Source organism: Fulmarus glacialis, unplaced genomic scaffold (genome assembly GCF_000690835.1).
Source record: "Fulmarus glacialis isolate BGI_N327 unplaced genomic scaffold, ASM69083v1 scaffold12249, whole genome shotgun sequence".
Taxonomy (NCBI): Eukaryota; Metazoa; Chordata; class Aves; order Procellariiformes; family Procellariidae; genus Fulmarus; species Fulmarus glacialis.
In genome coordinates, this window is record NW_009232672.1 from 1 (window position 1) to 14,118 (window position 14,118).

Here is a 14,118-nt window from a genome sequence, read left to right on the forward strand (position 1 = left end):
GGGCGGCCAGGCTCTGTTCCTGGCTGCGGCCCACCCCGCCTCTGCAGACCGCGTTCCTTTACCCCTCTCCGTGTCCCCTGTGAGGTACGGTCTCTGCAATAATCAGTTTTGCATTTGGTTATAAATACACATTTTAAAGCCCCCGTTAGTGAAATCGGAGGATTTGTGTAAGACTTTCTGCTTCCTTAAAAAAAATACCCAAATAAAACCTTGTAATCTTCCTCTGTGGAAAAAAAGTTTGGAAACTTGATACAAGTAAACAGCTCGGAAATCAGCAAATACATAAAATGACCCAAACTTGGCTCAATCACACCTCATGATTGTTGAGCTAAAATTGATTAACTGGGAAACTATGACTTGAATTAGGTTGGGACACTTTGTACTCCAGCAGCTACCTGTTTTACAGACATAATACAAATGTAAGCATGTAATATTAAACTCATTGTGGGTTTGGGGTAGAATACACTTAGTATAAAATGCAGCCAAGGTCGCCACTAATTGCTGTGGCAAGTTCAGTTCTTCAAATGCAGCAACCAAAAAAAAGCCCAGGAAATAGCAAAAGCTCTTTAAATTTCACATACTGCATCTCATTTTTCTGGCTGGTGGTTAGGGCTTTGGTTTTGTTCTGAGAGGGAAGATCTAGTAAAATTGAACTGAATTTTGAAGTGGCAGTGTTTAAGCATTTACTTGTGATTATTTTTTCAAGTGTAATGTTTCGGCTTGAATTTCTAAGTTAATTAGGTTTTTGTTTCTAAATGGTTGGGTTTTGTTTAGAAACACTACAGCTATTCTGTTTTGCTGGTTTCCTTTGGTAGAGGTGTGTTGTATTTTAATCTATGATTTGTGTAAGCAAAAAGATGACCTTGCGGGTACTGAAAGTGTTACTAAATACAAAGGGTTCTTTTCCAGTGTTTATAGAACAAACTTATTTGTGTATAAACTTTTTTTTTTTTTAAATATGAATGAACTGCTACTCCAGGCTTTGTTGTGGGAGGAATGGAGCAGCAGGGTGGTGGATGGAAGAGGGGAGCACAGGGAGAAGCCAACCCGAGTCCTCCTGGAGGCTTTCCCTCCTCTTCGTGCTAAAGATACTTGGTCACAATGAAGAAGTTTGGTGTAGATGGCAAGATAATGAGTTTCACTTGAGCTACAGTTTAATGACGCATCTACTGCCTTGGCTGAGTTAGTAATTTGGAACATGTTACTTAGATAAACACAGTCTCAAAGCAGAAGACAAAGGCAGAGTGAAGCGGCTCAGGGAAACGACATGGAGAAGGAGCAACAGGAACGGCACAGGATGACTACAGTCACAGAGGAAGGACAGCAAAAGAGGAGTCGGGGGGCAGCGGGATCAAGTAGTAGGAATGGGAGAGTAGCCTCGGGGCAGTGAATGATAGCAGAGATGTTGGTGAAACCAAGAATTTTGTTTCTAATACTTACTTCCTCGTATTTTTCCCTTGAACACAACTCTTCCTCAATGGCAGTTTACTGGGACAGGGGAGAAGAGAAGTACGTAATCAAACTGACATTACACCCTGTGAAAGAGGCTTGGGATAATTACGCATGACACAGGTAAGTGTCCTGAAGATACCTGATACAGCTCTTGTTAAAAATTTGGATCGTTTTCTTTCTGTGTCTCTATTTCTGTGGTCACATCGCCCCTTGTGTTGCTCACAAGTTCAGCTGTCTGCAAAACCCAAACTTAGGAGACTTGGGACCTAGATTATAATTTTTCTACAGTAGCATGAAGTTCAGAATATGTTACAGAATAACAGACATAACTGATTTTAGAGGAGAATTAACCTCTTCTGCCACAGAGCATTAGGTGAGCAGCCTGTCACATGAATTATTATTTTGAGTATTTTAAGTTTAATAACTGAAGTGTAGCATAGTTCTTTCAAAAAGGAGATTAGTTAACCGACACCATCTATCCCTGCTAGTTATCCGCAAGTAGATTACAGAGAATGATCCTCCATTTGCACATGCATTTTGCAAACTTACTCCTCAGTTGTACACTTTATTTTGCAAATTGCAGACATTGAGATGAAGGGTCTATAATTTCCTAGCTTGCCTTTCTCTTGGAACACTGGTGCTGCACTGGCACGCATCCACTTTGCTGTGACTTCATTTGAATACGGCAAATTCTTTATTATGATTAACAAAGGGTTGCTTTCTGGTCTGCTTTGAATCTCAGTCTGCTCATGGAGATTAGTGGGTTTTGAGCAATGCCAACTCACTAAATATCTCCGCTTCACTGATCTCAAAGACATTTGTGACAATGGATTTAGTAGTCATTTTCATGCGTGTTCTTGCCTTTGAATGGATAATACCTTAGTAGTTCTGCTTTCCATTGCTGTTTGATTCTCCATCCCATTCAAAAGGGTTTAAATTCAAAACTTCTCTTTGCTCTTATGTTGATTCTTTGAGATACATGAACACATCTGTTTGTGGTTTTAATCCTTGAATGCAACTCCCCCCACCCCTTGATATTATTTTGGGTGAATACATTGCAAATGTCTATGTATTATCTCCCTCTTCACAGTAGAAACAAAACTTTCTTTCCCAAAGCAAGATTATCAGAAATTGTTCTTCAATTGAGCAGGAAGAGGCTGGTGGTTTTAAAGTAGGTGGGACCCAGTTACATGTCCTGATGTAGCCATATGTCTCATTTGGCCGCAAGAATTAGAGAATGGGCAACAGTAAAACCTCAAATCATCAGCCCCTTTTATTTTTTCATGCCCATGTCTCCATTAACCTCTTCACCTGTTAACAGGTAATACATACAGACCTCATTTAGCTGTTAAGTCTGACTGAAGTATTTGTGCCAAGTATGCTTTTTAAACTGGGGTAATTTCTTTTCAAATCATCTGTTTAGTATCGTTGTCTTGTACAGGTTTCTCTCAATTCCACTGCAACGTAACAAAATAATCATCTTCCTGCCCCAGATATATGCTTCAACTTTGTCTGAGTTACTCAGAAAGAGAGAGATTAGAAATAGATGGGTATTTATTTTTATGATGTAATCACAAAATACATGCAGTGAAATCTAGAAACATTAGAGATATCTGTCGTCTAAATTTCTAATTTTCCAATTAAGATCATGGGCATGAGCCACATTGTATGTTGACACTTAAAGAGGCTTTCTTTTATACTTGTAGTCCCTAGTCTTCTCTAGGGACTCCTGACCACTAGAACACTTGGGTTTTAAAGTTCTTCTTGCCCCCAGTTTTAAGATGTATTTCTTTTCTGAAATGAAACTTAACAGGTAAAGGGCTCTTGTGTAGCCAGAACTCAGTGGTTCTGAATAGCTTGCATTTAAAAATAAAACAATTATTAGCAAACTCATCCGTGTTTTATACTACTCACTACGAAACAGTCACACAGGTAAGATTTTCTAATGGGTAATAATGGTATGGTGTGGTGTGGTGTGGTATGGTGTGGTGTGGTGTGGTATGGTATGGTATGGTATAGTATGGTATGGTATGGTATGGTGGTCTAGGTACAAAAAGGTCTTCCATTTGTGTATTTCTCTTACTCCAGCTGGAGCAGGGCATCACCGTTACCATCACCTAAATCATGAAAATTGTTCATTTAGAGAAATCCCTCGTGGAAACAGGGCCTTATGTTGCTCATTTATTTCAAGGAATAGGGTAATAGAGAAGTAAATCCAGGAGTTAAGCTTTTTTGAAGTAGGAGTATTTGCAATTTGGGCTTTATTTTCATCATGTTAGTAAGAAATACCATGTGGCCAAACAATATCTTATGTCGATGTTTATCACATTATTTCTGTGAACACAACCTTATATATTAAAGCAGGATCATGGAATGGCAAATTTTAAATTTTCTCTAAGAAAGGTGATCAGCCTCTTTCTCCTTCCTGAAAATTTCTTGAGACAAGGAGTTTTATTTTATCTTGATGTATTAGACAGAAAATTATAAACCCTTCAAAAATACTAGGTTATATTTCTGGAAGCAGAAACAGACCCCAAAAGCCGTGTGTTGCTGCCAGGTCGAGCCGTAGACTTCTCCTTTAATTGCTCCAGGAGCAATTAATCTCCAAAGCTGGGTTTGGTTTTAGAAAATGGATGAGCACAATGAATTCCTTATTAAACTAAAGAAATTTACTAAACCGACTTTCTCGAAAGAGTAAAAGCAAAAGTGTTACAAGCTTTTAGTTCACAGAAAATCCAGATCCACCAACACAGACATAAAATAGGTAAGAGAAGTAGAAAGTATTAAGTAATGCTGAAAAAAACCCCAAACAGACCTTGATGGTAGTTTCTCTACAGGGAAGTTGCTCCCAGTTCAGGATTTGGCTATTGTACTCCCAATCCATGTGCAGGAAAGTATATAATTTATTCATAGTATTTCAGAGGCTTCTTCTAGGCCAATCCTTGAAGATCTGTCCTACTCAGTATCTTTACTTGCATTCCAAAGGCCTATACTGTCCTCTGAGGTACAATTTCCCACTGATGAATCCAGTGGGTCAATCAGGGCATTCGCTTCTGTACATAACACACACTCTGAGATCAGCAGCACAAAACCAAAGGTGGTGGCATAAAACTCTTGCAAGAAAGCAATGTCAGTGCTGTGCTACACTCACAGCAACACGCCATGAAGAACGTGTTCACCGGTAGCAGCCTGCCTGGGAGAACTGCTTCCCTCTCGCTCCAAGTGCCAGATCAGCCTGAGCTGTGAGCCACTGATCACTTCCACCAGGTGCTCGTGGTGTTGGGTGGGAAAGAATCTGTAGCCCTGGGCTGTTAAACCTAAGGCAAGGTTTCCCTTCCCAGGCATGCTAAAGGCAGTGTCTGAACTGCCGCCCAGCAATGTGAGGTCGCTCCTGCGTCATTACTTGCCCAGGTATGTACTAGATCTTACCATAGAATCACAGAATAGTTTGGGTTGGAAGGGACCTTTAAAGGTCAGCTAGTCCAACTGCCCCTGCAATGAGCAGCGACATCTTCAACTAGATCAGGTCGCTCAGAGCCCTGTCCAGCCTGACCTTGAATCTTTCCAGGGATGGGGCAAATCTCGCTCCGTGGAATTTATAATCGTATTGTTATAAAGTGTTAAAAACTGGCTTTTGGTTTTGTACTCAAACAGACATTTTCCTGCAGCGTGACCCCGGTCTTTGCTACTCAGGTAGCCACTTCCAGCTCTTCTTACCAGACTCAGTGTTTCCACATACTTGTTTTGGGCTGTGCTCCACTGGGGTCACATCATCTTACAGATTTACATTGCTTCCAGCACAAGTCACATTGTAGCTAAAACATCTTTCAGCTGTCAGCATTTCCATCCAAGGTAAAAAAATACAGACCTCTAGTCCTTGAGTTCTAATTATGCTCCAGCCACCTTGATTCTGGTACGCTGACCTGGCCTGAAGACACCAGCAATGGCAAGAGATACTGTTATTTCGGTGCATTTGTTCCCCCAAAGCATAATTAAGCTACAAGTTTTGCATGTAGACGTGCACCAACAGGGGCTGGGTGTGTTGAAATTTTTCCATTGATCAAACTTGAATTCCATTCAGAGTTACAATCAGGGAAGCAGCTTCCAATGCATGCACAGAAGATTTGCTTGATAATGAAGAATTTTAAAACCTGTCCATGAATCTTGGTAGCACTAAGATGAAGTCAGAAGGATTGTTACTGAATCCGCCCAAAATTCCCACTGCTGAAAAAGAGCAAGATGATTGAATAAAAGGCAAGATTTTCCAGTTCGCCTGTCAGCAATTGTGAGGAACAGGAGATAATGAGGAAGAAACTAATGGCATTATTTTTGGGCCAGAGCTAAAAAAAAAGTGCATGGTTCATCACAGGGCAAATACTGTATAATGGTTGATGATTCAGTAATCAGAGCCCACATAGAGAGAAACAGGCTGTAAATTAAATGATGGAATATTTCACAAATGGCTTGGAATTGTAATGCAATGATCAAGAATTTACAGAGAAAGACTTTACGCCCGTTTCTTAACAAGCTGCAGCATTCCTAACAGAAATAATTAGGGTTCTGACAATATATTCATTTGAATGAAGGATTGAGTTTGACAATAAAAAATAGCCTGTAATCTGCGTGTCACATGCAGCTTTCTACTGACACACAAACTCGTGGTCTAGCGCACCAGCATTCACAGCAAATTAGTCTCAGTTTTACGGTATTCTTCAACCATACCAAGCGGTACCTGGAGAAATAAAGTTCTTTTACTATGTCACTGCTAGTTAGGTAGCTCTTACAATTGAAAAATTGGAGAATGATTCAGTGATAGACTTAAAATCAATGTCTCACTGAGGTTAGAAGTTTCTTTTCTTAGACTTAGTAGTAAAGAAAAAGGAGGAGGAGGAATCCATTTCTCTTTCCCCATGGTGAAAAAAGCAAATTGAAAAGCCACTGGCCTCCTCGAGCAGTTCACTGCAATTCCTTCCTGGAAAGCTCCTCCTCTCTAGAAGCAAAGCATCCCCCTTAGCTTTCTGTAGCAGTGGAAAAGTGCATATTGAAGGTAAATTACAGCCTGCATTTGGGGAGATGAGTAGAATTATGGTTAGGAAACTGGACTAACATGATCAAACATGCACCAAAGAGTCCATGCTGATCTGAGCTAAACAAAACATCTCTTCTTTTGGTCAAAGTCAGCTATATCCAGCACATGGGCAGATCATCTATGCAGTACACATAATGCCTCTGACACCTCTAGGAAACACAGGGTCTGTTGCAGCCTTCCAGAAAATTTGAGATGTCCATGAAGTTTTGAATTTATCTTGCCTGTGTTCCACATCATAGCATATGTACATATTCTGGTTGGGAAATCCCACTGTTGGCAGCCATAATTCTTTCTAACGTTAGGTTTCACAGTGCAGCTGACCTCTTTCTTGAGGCAATCTAAGATGCACTACAACTGTCAGTTCTCGGAGGTTCTGGACACAGTTTTTCACCAGCTCATCAGAAAACTGCATAGTGTTATTAAGCAATTGGTAAATAGAAAGGGATCTTCCTTTCTGTGATGGCTTGTGTGATCATACAGTCTACCATTTCTGAGTTACCTAACTGTTTTTGGGGCCAGCCTAATCGTTTCAGATTCAGGGGAACGTAATTCCAGCAATGACTACTTCCGGGCATTCAGAAACTGCTCTCAAAGAAGTCTGAGAGTGTGTTCAAGTTAGGGCAGCTCTGAGCTTGGGGACAGTGGCATCCATTCTAATGAGAAATTTATAAGCCTTGTTAATACCTTCCTTTGTCATTCTGTTTTAGTAATGACTTGTAAAAAATTTCCTAGTTCTGAAATATGTGACAGTGTTCTTGTCTGTTTGTGGTGGCATATACGAGTCAGATTTTTCTCTAATGCTGAGAAGAAGGTGCACAGGTTATCGTGTGGAGGAGATGAGACACCCATTCACAAGAGCTGTGTTTCTTGGCTAACTTTTACACCAGTGTGGTTATGACAACAAATGAAAATGTGTCTGTGCAGTAGCCATCAGTGAGGATTTCAGTGGCTGTCCCCAAGCTTGCAGGATAAGCATGTGACAACTGTATGTGAAAAGGGGCACACAGGAGAATGACACTGTCTGCTGGCCCCTGATTTTGGTCATGAAGCTAGTAGGGAGAATTTACAGTATAACTGTATGCTTCAGTGCTCTTAAGGATTATTTTTTTTTAATACTATTTTTGTGCGATATTTTTCTCTTAAATCTCCCTTGTGTTATGCATATACACTTGCAAGCACAAACCAAATTTTCTGTTGAGATACCCGCTACATAAGAAGAACTAGAGCTGTCACTGGTCAGGATAATGCATCCATTAAGTAGCAGCCCTTTTCATGTAGACTGGTTGAGGATGCCTTCTGGGCCACACTCTTCTAACTTGAAGATATTCAGCAGTTCACGTGTGGCCCTCTCATGGACAATTTTTCCTTGCATGGTTGTTTTTATCTTTCTCAGTATTACTGTATTCAGCTTTGTTGTACCATACACACACTCACCAAATAATAAGTATACTGTAGAATTAGGGAAATAAATGCCATTAATGTCCATGAAACAATCAAATGCTCTAATGATGGGCAGGACAGAAGCACCCAACAAGGGACTTAATCATTAGGTTTTCATAGCAGGATTTGAGAAGCATGTGGTAGATAAAGGATGTGGTCACATGCTAAGCAGCAAGCAAAAAATAAAATAGTGACTAGCTGCTCATTAAGTGAGTATTGTCCATTCTGTGCACTGGGTGAAACAAAGGGCTAGTGGAAAAAGACAGCGTGTGACTGTAATTAAAGACTTACATGACATAGGCACACAAGGAGGCCAAATTAAGGTTGCATAGGCAACCTTACCTCGGGCTTTTCCTGACTTTCCAGTGTTCAGCTTAGAATCACTACAGTGCTCTTCTGATACAAGGTTGTGGTGTATGAGGCATTTAGTACACGTGGATCCCTCAGAGATGTCCTAGCTGGAGGTTTGTTTCTGCTAGCAGTACTAGTAGTAAACTGTTAGGTTTGCTTCACCTTGGATTTGTTTGTTTGTTTACCAGTGACTGAGTGGCTTATCTGGTTGGAGCATTAGGAAATAAGCCATAGGCACGAGTGGGTGGTGAAGAGATTAAAATGGTATGTGACCCCCAGCGCAGCATGTGCAAATGCATGGGACGTGATGGGCGGAGTCTGGCAAACCCAATGAGAAAAGAGCAACTCTTGCACCTGATGCAACTCGCCCTTCTCTTAACAGCCTAAGCGGTGGGTTTGTCCAGCCACAGATTGACCCTCTTTGGTACTGTATTTGGTACATAGGTTGGCTGTGTTCATTACAGCGCCTTCCAGGAGCTGCTTTATGTAGCGAAGAATGGCTAGCAAGGGATGGTCCTAGCCAAGGGATGGTGCTTGCTGGCGAGTATTACAATGGCGGTGGTGGCAGTAGGGGGTCAGGGAGCAGGAGCATTCAGTTAATTTGTGTATGCACATTGTGAACCACTTCATGAACTTGGTCTTATGTTGGTCTTTCTGAAGCAAGGAGACAAAGTTCTTCAGTGCAGCCTACTGCACAGTTAACAAGCACCAACTTCACTGTGCTTTGAAACCCAAATCCTGGCAACACATCAGAGCTAATGATGCAGAATCCTTGTGCCACCTGCAGAACCGTTTTCTAGAGCTGCAGTCAGGGAGCAGCTAGAAAACAGCAGCTCAAGATCTACATAAACTGCTCTGTTCAGTTCCTGGGAACTACCTGTGGGATATGTTGTGGGAGCTGGCCTACTATCACCACCAATAACTGGTTTACTGATACGTGCGCTGTTAGCCCAGGGAGATTCTTCTTTTCCAGTCCTGCATTGTCCCCACTCTTCTGTGGGGCCAGGAAACATTTTTTCCCCTTTCAACCTTCAAACAATGGTTCTCAAAACTTCTTTTCCTTGCAGAAGTGGTGTCTGATGAGGGGACCACTGTGCAGTACTGGACTGGTGGAAGTGCCTGATGTGTGTGTAGTGGATTACATGGCTGGGGAGAGGCTATGATGCTGTGCTGTAGCCAGCTACCAAGCCATCTTTGAGGGTGAGGGAACTGGTAATGAGCACTCCCCATTGCTTCACTCTTTGCTTGTTTCTTTGGAGAACCTCTGTCACGGTGAGACGTTGTATTGCTTAACCCTCTCCCAGGGAAGTTTAATTAAAAAGTCAGCAAGCCATTGTCTTATGACCATAAGGTATTCCGAGGTGTGCATCGAGTGAGCTAGATAGGCCTTTTGTGGAGAACAAAAGCCTATTGTGAAAGCACAATGGACCAAAGCACTTCTACCACTGTTAGCTCCCAGATGTGGCCAGCCGGGCATGGCTGCCCCAGAAAAACAAATTTTCTGGCTACTGCAGCCCAAAAAGTCTCCTCCAGCCCTGAAATCAGTGGTCTCAATCATGTCAGTGGCAATAGCAGCTGTGACCGCAGTGAGCTCAGCAGTCAGAGTGAAATCTGGGTAAGCACCAGAGCCTGTCCTAAAGACACTGAAATTAGAGAAATCTTTTCAATTCCAGATTTGCGCAAATAAAACAGTCCTTTAACATAGAATCCAAGTAGGTACCTACTGTGCTTCTGACTTGTCTTGAGTGTTTCATGCTCTCATGACGGTTTTAGGGCTACAGACAGTTTTGAGGGGTGTTGAGCCAACACTTTTCACACATACTAAGTTTATTTACACTATGGCTTGTTTTGTATGTTGCCTACAAAATTATGCTTCATAGAAGAAAAGCCTGGCAACACGAGGGAAATTGTTGTAAACAACCAGAGTGAGTGCTCCAGCCTGTGTACAATAGACATGCTAGATCTCAAAATAGCACCAGAGGACAAAAAAACCCCCAAACCTTAACAAACAGTAAGAACATTGTTTGTTTTTAAGAAACACTGAGCATTGTTTTCAGTTTCTAGATTAAGCCCAATTGCCAAAAAAGCCTTTGTTACTGCCTAAACCAAACTCAAGTTGAGAAGCATAGTCAATAATTATTTCACTTACGAATGTACCGCCAAAAACCAAGGGGTGGGAATGCAAGAACTGAATAGTTGTTTGAAACAAAGAGCCTCATCCTCTCCCTGTTCTTTGTCTCTCTGTTTTTCCAGGTGTAGAAATAGCAGCTTTAATGAACAGCAATAGAAACTGGGTTTCTGAGAGAAACTGAGTTTGAAACGGAAAGCTTTTGGCAGCAGTCCCCCTTCCCCCTCTTTTTGAGATCCTTAACACATGCCAAAGCTTTCCTCTTAACACTTGCCAGGGCTATTGAATACTGAAGTCAGTGTTTTGAACTTAAAACCTCCCAGAACTCTGAGACATCCGTATGAAGGGTGCTTGCTGCCCTGCATATCTGCCGGAACCCAAGACTGAAATTTTAATTGTAGATTCAGCTTTGGAATCTTAGAAATGAAAATTAATTCTGAGCATGTTCTGTCTCCTGTCCTTTTCCCTCCCCTCCCGGCTCTTCCACCCCATCAGGCACAAACAATAGAGTTTCTTGTACCCTGCAGTACCCACCTTCTTCCCGTTAGGAACAGAAGACTTGGCAGTCTCCCTGGATGGCCATGCTGGTCCAAAGTTGTCTCTGGGTCGCATGCTTTCTTTTGTGCTCAGTGGAGTAAGGAGTACATCCCTTGCAGCACAAATATTGCTCACAATAAAATGGGCAGGACCAGAAGTTGTTCACTAGTGGCTGTTACTACAAGCGGATGTATGTTGTATAAACAGTAAGTACACTAAAGCTGTCCAAGGCCATGGACTCTGCAGATAGCCTCTTTTCATCCTTTTGCTACAGAAACTGTTTATCAGGTATAGAAATTATTGGTTTTAGGGAGTTATTGGCAGCTTAACGGCAAGCTTTTTACTTCTGCCCCAACATGGAGTGCAACTCATGAATTAAAAAGCCAGGGTACTTCTCTAGTGCATACTTGGGGGCCCCAAAGCCTATATAACAGGGAGCATACCACCCTCAGGATTGCGTTGAGAAAAGCATCTGAAGTCCTGGAGCCTGTGGAGACCATTTATGGATTCAGAGCCCATTATGCCAAGGGCTTTCAGCTGTCTAGGAAAGACAGAAAAACATTTTTTCAGTATGGTGAGGAAAGGCAAACATAAAACAGCAGTTACTGGTTAGGCCTTTGGTGTCAAATCCACAAGCTGTGGATGTAGTAACATGGCCCTATTTCAACAGGAGAGGTGAAGCATTCCCTCGTGTCAGATAACACAGTGGTTGGAGATCTCTTCTGGAGGCAGGGGGGTGGGTTTAAAGCCTCTTTGCCTGGGAGGAGAGCACATCACCTTACCTAGCATTTAACCAGAAGATGTCCTGCCTTCTCTGAATGTGCCTGTGGCTCTCTGTTTTTATGCTGAACTCCATGACATTGAGTTGCATTAGGTGTGTTCAGAGCATGCCTGCTGGACCAGTGCCCTCAGAATAGGATCTGTTTAGGTTTTGGATCCCAATGGTACCTGCATAATTAAATCAGGCACCTGATTGCTTGAATTAAATTACTGCTGGGATGGTCCATTTGGTGTGCACACAAGTGCTCAGAGGACTTGCAGGTCATCCAGGGGAGCACGTAGTGAATTTATGTATTTCTAGGGCTAACGAAACATCTGCTAAACAGCAGTAGGTCTGGACTGCACTTCCAGATTTTGGGTGATTTTTGATATCTAAGTCATTCCTTGGCTCTAGCCCCAAGCCTAACATGACTGAAGTCTACCAAACTGGATCTTTCAAGCCAAGAACAGGAGCTGCCAGGTTAGCAGTCCCCTTCAGTGAATGTGTACTTAAAAAAAACCAAAAAACTAGCAGATGTAGGCAAAGTCTGTCTGAAGAAAATTCCTATTGTTCATTCACCTACCTCAAACTGTCCTCTCTGGCTGCGAAGAATAAGTGTAGCAGTAGCAAGAACCCCTTGTGATGTGATAGCATTCTCATTCTTTTTCCTCTGTTGAAAATGTACTTTACAGAGGAACAGGTGAATTAACTTCATCATGAATTAACTACACTTCAAATGGCACTATTTGACTTGCCTGGCTTTCAGTGCTGCAACTTTCTTCTTCCTGCAGTAAGAAAATTGCATGCGCATCACTTGGGACAAGTCCCTCAATGTGCAGTTTCTGTTGTTAGTTCTGAAACACTAGAGGGAAATCTGGCCTTCATTGAAATCAATGAGGGATGTCCTGGCTTGACCAGATCTTCATCTCAAATGAGTTTAAGCACTCCTCTAAATCAATTCTGAATGCAGTCTGAAGTGTTACATAGCACTTTACATTTCTCAATATACTATAATGGAGATGGCGCGTGCTTTAAAGCATTGGATTTATGCAGATTTGCCAAGAGGTCGAGGGTGCAGAAATAGAGACATTTTTAACTGGAAGGACGTGTGCTTCCCATACGGATGCAGTCATGGTTGTTTAGTCTCTGAATGAGTTCATACTTGCACTTTTCCAGAAGAGAATATGTGCTAAGTATTTCTTCAGGCTAATTTTTTCATGCTACAAATAGTAGATGTCATCATCTCACCCAACACACAGGTTTCAAGACACAAGCTGTCAGAATAAATGGGAATGGTTTGTGTCTGTGAAAGATGACTACCAGGAAGTACCTACCTATCTTAGGTTGGTCTCTGAAAGGGGCTGGCAAACCTTTAGTATTGCCCTCTGTGTTCCTCACTGAGTACCTCAAGCAGTTTGTTCTTAGTACATTGCCTGTTCGAGACTCCTTTGAGGGCACCTAACTTGCTGTACCATTAGTGGTACAGAGGACCCAGACCCTTAACCCTTCTTTTGTGTTGGACATCTAGGGCTAGAATATCCTCATAAGTATCCTCCATACATGTTAAAGTATTTTTTCATGAATGTAAATGGAAAGTTGCTCAGCTGGGGTCCAAAAAGTGATAATTTGTATTTTGAGGATTTTTTAGATTAACCTAAAATTACTTAATTTATTAAGAACATTCCTGTAAGCCCCCTCAGGCACCAAGATAGTTGCGTTCGTTTAAATTTTGCCATATATGTGGCTGAAGGGTGCAGGATAACCCCCAGGCCATCTTCCCTTCATGAATGGGGTTTCTTTTGCTGTAGCACCTCATGGTGGTGTTGCCTCCAGCTCACACATTTCCAGTGGTAGAGTTCTCTGCTTCCAAAGTCTCTTCTTCTGTGAACCACACTGAACTGACCACAGACAACCATAAATCTTTCTCAGGATGGGAGGCTCTTCCCTCATTTTCATGCTATCCTGAATTTTCTGACAATTTTCACTGTAGGCCATTGCTCAGGCAATTCAAAGTGGAAAAATGCACAAGAAAAGCTTTGAAAAGGGAAGTTACATGGTATCAAACCTGTGATTCTCTTTCTTCTCCCCTCCCTTTGACACACATGCACACGCATTTGTTTAATTATAACAAATAAAACAAAACCACCTAATTATCTCCCTTATGTCTGGTAATTATCTAGTTTGTGGCCAAACCACAGTACTGATGCAGAGATATACCAGTTCCCTCTGCACAGGCTTGCTTGGCTCCAGGGAGGCTCATTAGCTGGGGCTTGGTGCTAGACCTGCAGGACCAAGGCTGGAGCTGTGCTGGGGCAGCTCACAGGATGGTACGCTATGTGCCAGAGCCAACTATATGTTTGG